Below are 6,000 nucleotides of genomic sequence, written 5' to 3' on the forward strand. Positions count from 1 at the left end.
AGCAAATTTTATGAAAACAGAAGTAATCTTTTGTCTTCATTTTTGGTGGTGCATTTCTACCTTTTCAGCAATTCACAAGAGCCACTCCACTTTTGTATGATAGTGTGTCATAATTAATAGCATTACTGGAAGTCCTGCTTTGGGTATCCACATTGTCAGAGGTTGTGATGAAAAAAGCTCTTGCTGGGGTTGGAGCTCCACTCATGGGATGCCCATCCCAGAAATACTACTTTGGCATTTGGCGTGTTCTCTCCCCACCACCACCACCTCGTTTTAGACAATTCAAAATGTGTTTATTTCTCTAGGCTTGTCAGTGAAGAGATGAGTACTCTTCTTGTATTTCCTCTGGCAACTGTCCCCCCCCCCCCCCACCCCCGGTTAGGGTAGGAGGGTTGCATTTTCGTTTGCTCTTTTTATGAGAAGTTGTTTTTGTTTGCTTGTTTGCTTTGTAAGTCAAGCCACTTTGATGCCTCTATTTTTGGCAGGGCAAGTTATAAATGTTTTAGAGATTAAAATACTAAGTGTGCAAAGTTCAATGCAAAGTTCAATGCAAACATCATGTTTGTTTTCTTTCTGTTAGCATTAGAGATCAATTTCTCTTTATATGCTAAAGTGAAATTATATACATGTAAGATTACATTCGATTTCCTCTGCTCTGTGGGTGCTCATGGATGTGCACACACCCCATGATAGGGGTATGGGGATGGAAAGAAAGTCAGTCAGACAGACAGACAGACAGACAGACAGACAGACAGAACGACCACACACACACACACAGCTGCTTCAGGGAGTATGAGGGACATTGTGTTTTAGTTCTCTATCACGTCTTGTGGAATACAGAGAAATTCCATCATTGTGGGTGTAAAAGAATTCAAAATGGTTCTAGCATCCACAAATGGAGAGGCAGACAGATGGAAACATTCCACTTAAATGTTTCAGATGGGTGAATCAAGCAAGGGGTCTGGAGGTCACTGACAAATGCAATCACACTGTTACTGCATTTAAAAGTAGGCATATGCTTATATAGTTTTCTGGAAAGGTAACAACTGATGGCCAAAATGCCAGCATTATTATTGCTTATATGAGATTCTAACAAAGAGGCACCCTTTTCTAACCACTAAAGGGATATATTTATTGACAACTGGAATGATAATAACATGTGTGGTTGATATACACTGAAATTTAGTTCTGCTTCTAACCTTAAAAAAGGGCAATCCTACCAGCAAATCTGTTATTACCAGTGCTGTTTTCTTTTCCTATAACACAGAGCTGGCTGCCAGCTTGCCAGCTCAGCAAAGATGCAACAAGCACCTGTTTGACAAAGAATAAAAGCATAAGAGAAGCCTTGCTGGATTCATCATCCCATCAACGCATGTTGTGAGTGGAGCTGGCTGGTGCCGGAGGTCAGACTAGATGGCCCAGGAGGCCCCTTCTGACTCGCTCTGTTTCTATGTTTCTGTCAACGATCCCTTTTCCCATAGAGGTGGCCTGAATGCACCCAGGAAGAGAACAGGTGGGGCATATAGGTAACAGTCTTCCCTTATTATCCTTCAATTGGTACTTAAAGGTACACTGAAAATGGAGGGAACACTTAGCTACTATGGTGAACAATTCTATTTTCTATGCACATTGCATGCTCTACTTTGAAGCAGGGCTGTGGAACCAAATTGAGGTTGGGGGGGCAGATTGCCCCCTACTGGACACTCTGTAGGCAAGATGATCTCAGAGGGCATGGCCACCATCACCAACATCATCCTCCCATCCCCACCCATTCTGCCTTTCTCCATACTGACCATTTTGTGCTTCTCCCAGCAGGAAGAAAAGGAAATAGCCAGTGCTGAGATGCGCCAGCTGCTCCTCTCAGTGCCAGGGCCTGCAGAAAATACATGAAAGGACTGCTAATAGGAAGAATTGCCCCTGCTCACATTACTGGTTACTCCCTGCCCACACCCCAAAAGTTGGCTCAGCTCATAATGGACATTACTTGGTGCCACCCAGTCATAACTTGGTGCTAACTCATTCACATACTGCTGAAGCGTCCTCACAGCAGTTCACACCTCAGTCTCCAGTGATTCAGTGGAATAAGAAAGGACCAAACAAGCTAAATTCTGCAGGCTTCTTGGTGGTAATGAAAGCTCTAGTTTCTTCATATGAGAATATAAATAATACTGTTGACATTTCTGCCATCAACATTATATAAACATACAGCCTAGAAGCATCCATTTCCATCACTAGTTCTCCTCATCACCGGTTGTTCTACCTTCTCCCTCCAAATAAGTTTGGAAGGAATGACTAGATCAGCAGCAGAGCATTGGCAGAGAAATTCATCTTTTGCAAGTACTCTGGAAGAATTCTCCAAAAACCTATGAGCTTTCTCCCCATGTTCTCCAAGAAAGCTCCAAAAAGTATCAGGCTAATTGCAAACTGAGCCGGGGAGTTTTCCCTGTCACTCTCTAAGGGAACAAACCCAAGCTCCTCACAAGACTGGCAGGAATTGCTGAATTACTCCCACAGAAAACTCCACACACACAAAGGTACTGGTGGGAATACCCATAGCAGTACAGCCCAAAATGGAAAATTCTGTGAGTATGTTGCGTATGCACTCAGATTCACAGAATCCAAAGTCCCCTCATTCTGACACTCTGGAAGCTACACTACTCAGGAAGATGGCACAGTCCTTTTTCTTCTCATTCTGGTCAGTGGATGGGGAAAATGGAAAAAGATGTCCCATATCTTCCACTTTGGCTACATCAAACTGACAGGGGAGGAGTGGCCCTGGCTTTGGACCCCCTCTCCACCTTGAGGGGGTAGGACTGTGCTGCCCATCATCCATTGTATATTCTTTTATTGCTGTCTTCATTGTTTTAATACTCTTGAGTTTGACCTGCCTACTCCCATTCTTCCTCCTGCTATTTCTTATGTGTGGGGCCCTTCTAGAACCCTGTATTAAGGTGTCAGTGAAATACCAAAATGTCTCTCTCATTTGGAGCAACTGGTTTCCCTGCATCAAGAAGTCTACTTGAATAAATGCATCGTGTAAAATGGACCCAAAAAGCAGAGGGAAAAGCAGCAAAGATGTCTAGCTCATTCTACCTTGCAAGTGTTTGCCCTGATATGGTGCACAAACAACAAAGAAAGCAAATGAAAACAACTGGAAGTATCTTACGGATCTCCCTACCCATACCCAAATGTTCCTCCAGGCAAAGCTGGTAGAAGATCTACTATCAAACCACTGCAACCATATGACAGACAGTCAGCTGTTCAAAATGGAGCAGTTGGGCTTGATTACCACTGTTCTTTTAATTTTCAAGAAAACTACTTCCAACTATCTTGGTTTTAGTACCGAGACAGCCACAGAGGAAACCTAACAAAATCTCTTCTTGCAGCAGAGTTAACTGGAGATGATCACAGGGTACTGATACATCTTTTAGAAATAAGGAAAACCACATTCACAGCAAGAGCCAATTCAGATTCAAAATTAGAAGGAAGAACATGTTTATGTGTAATCCATTGCATTTTAGACTGCCTCAAAGGGAATACTTCCCCCAGCTGCGAAGGGTACAAATAAACAAGACTTTGTCATGTACTTCCTAGGAGAGTGACACAGAATGAAGAAGCAAGGATGTTGTTGGGTGTTTGCTGCAAAGAGTATATTACACTAATCTACACAGGTTTCCATTTGTCCATTTGTTTTCACAGTGAAAACAGCCATATCAACCTTTGATATCAGCCATATCAAAATCTCCTGGGAAAGTTCTTTATGTCCTGATAGGGGCCAAGATGCTTCTGGTTCAAACACAGTGGGAGTAACATCTTCATGGCCACACCTGTTATGGAAATGGGGACTCAGGAGGACCATTTGGCTCCCTTTTTCCTTGGTTTTCAGTGTTCAAGGAAAACATTTACCAGGCTGAAGATGCTTTTGGTGCTCTATTCCACCATTTATATCTCCTGTGCCACTGTGGTATAGTGTCTGGATTGGGGACCTGGGAGATCTGGATTCTAGTTCCTACTTGACCATGAAGCTTTAGGCCCATCACACACTCTCAACCTAACCTATCTCACAGGGTTGCTTTGAAAATGAAATGGAGAGGAAGGGGTTGCTCTAAATCACCTTTAGTTCCTTGCAAGGGGGAAAAGGTGGTGCATAAACATAATGTACTATTAATAATGCTATTTTAACTTCATTTGTTTTGTTGCCAATGGCTTAATTTTTGGGTATTTATGTTTTTCAACACTAGTAAGCCACCCTAGTTGTTTCAAATGCAACAGCATGTTTCTAATGAATGAGCAGTTTATTTCTAATAAATAAGCAACACATCAAATTTCTTTGCATGAAAATGGGGCCACTCCGTTCCATCAAAAAGTGACAATGACATGAAATAGGGCACTTTCAGGCAAGACCTTTTATTTTGCAATCATCTGTTGCATTTATGTTAGATGTGTACAGAATTATTCGTGGTGTGGAGGAAGTGGACAGGGTGACATATTTCTCTCCTCACTTAGCACTAGAACTCAGGTTAATCCCATGAACCATACTGGTGGGAGAATCAGGGAAGATAAAAGGAAGTACTTCTTCACATGTGCATATGGAATTCACTTCTACAAGATGTGATGAAGGCCACCAATTTGGATGGCTTTAAAAGGGAATTGAATGTATTTATGGGGAAGACTATCAATGACTGCTAGTCCTGATAGCTATATGTGACCTCCAGTATGAGAGACAGTATGTCTATGTGTACCAGTTGCTGGGCCAATGGGGCAGAAGGATGCTGTTGACTCATATCCTGTTTGAGGAGTCCTGTGAGCAGCTGATTTGCCATTGTGTGAACTGAATGCTGGACTAGATGAATCTAGCATGGCTCATCTTATGTTCTGATTCACTGAACAGTAGGGGTCATCAAGAGGACACTTTCAGCCTTTTGCAACTTCCCTGCATTTTTCCATCACTTCTTTTTTATTATCAGAAAAAAATCTGCTAAAGAGGAGAATACATTGGTACACAATGCATTTTGATTGATAGTGCTAGGATCGCTCCATCTGGAAGCACTCATGGTGTTGACACAAGAGTTTTGTCCATATGTCTGTTCATCATGGGTGGACCTGATTCTACAATTCTTTCTGCTCAAGAAATGGAGGTGAACAGATAAGATCCCATCTCCTTATGCACTGAAAAAGATATGACCAGGTGGCCTCAAAAAAATCCATTTTTGGAGGATACAAGTTAGCCATTTTGAAGTAGCTCTGGATTGCATTTGGTAGGCATGGGCTGTGGGTTTCCTTCTGAATTGCACTGCACGTAATACAAGATATGTTTTTCCAGAAATGTATCATAGCTTGCCTTTTCTGGCTCTTACACATCAACCCTGGACAAAGCTGTGTCAACATAGTAGTATTTGTTAATAAGCTTAGTGGTAGTGGTTGATTTTATTGAATAGTTTCCCCTCTGCCCCTGGTCTGCATAACCATGTCTGCAAGTGATTTTCATCTTCTATGTATCAATGATCTGTGACTGAAGCTTAGACAATCATGCTGTAAATTAGAACAACCCGTTCTATAAATGCATGACATGTTGTTGTTGTTGTTGTTGTTGTTATTATTATTATTATTATTATAACATTTGTATGCCGCCCCTTGCCGAAGCCTCGGGGCAGCTTACAACACAATAAAATACATTGAAATACAATAGAACATAATAAATTACCATTAAATACAAAAATACAAAAAATACATTGAGTTACAAACATAATAATATAAGATTAAAATTATCAGTATAAAATAAGTAAATAAATAATATAGGAGGAGAAAAGAGAAGGAAGAAGAAGTTGCCCTGGCCAGATCATATGTTTTAACAATTAAAATGATGTTTAAATAAAAAGGTCTTTACCTGGCGCCAAAAAACCAGTAACGACGGTGCCAGGCGGACCTCTTTGGGGAGTGAATTCCATAGGTTGGGCGCCACCGCAGAGAAAGCCCTCCTCCGAGTACTTACTCTCCTAT

Source organism: Varanus komodoensis, unplaced genomic scaffold, assembly GCF_004798865.1.
Source record: "Varanus komodoensis strain SLA01 unplaced genomic scaffold, ASM479886v1 scaffold3, whole genome shotgun sequence".
NCBI lineage: Eukaryota > Metazoa > Chordata > Lepidosauria > Squamata > Varanidae > Varanus > Varanus komodoensis.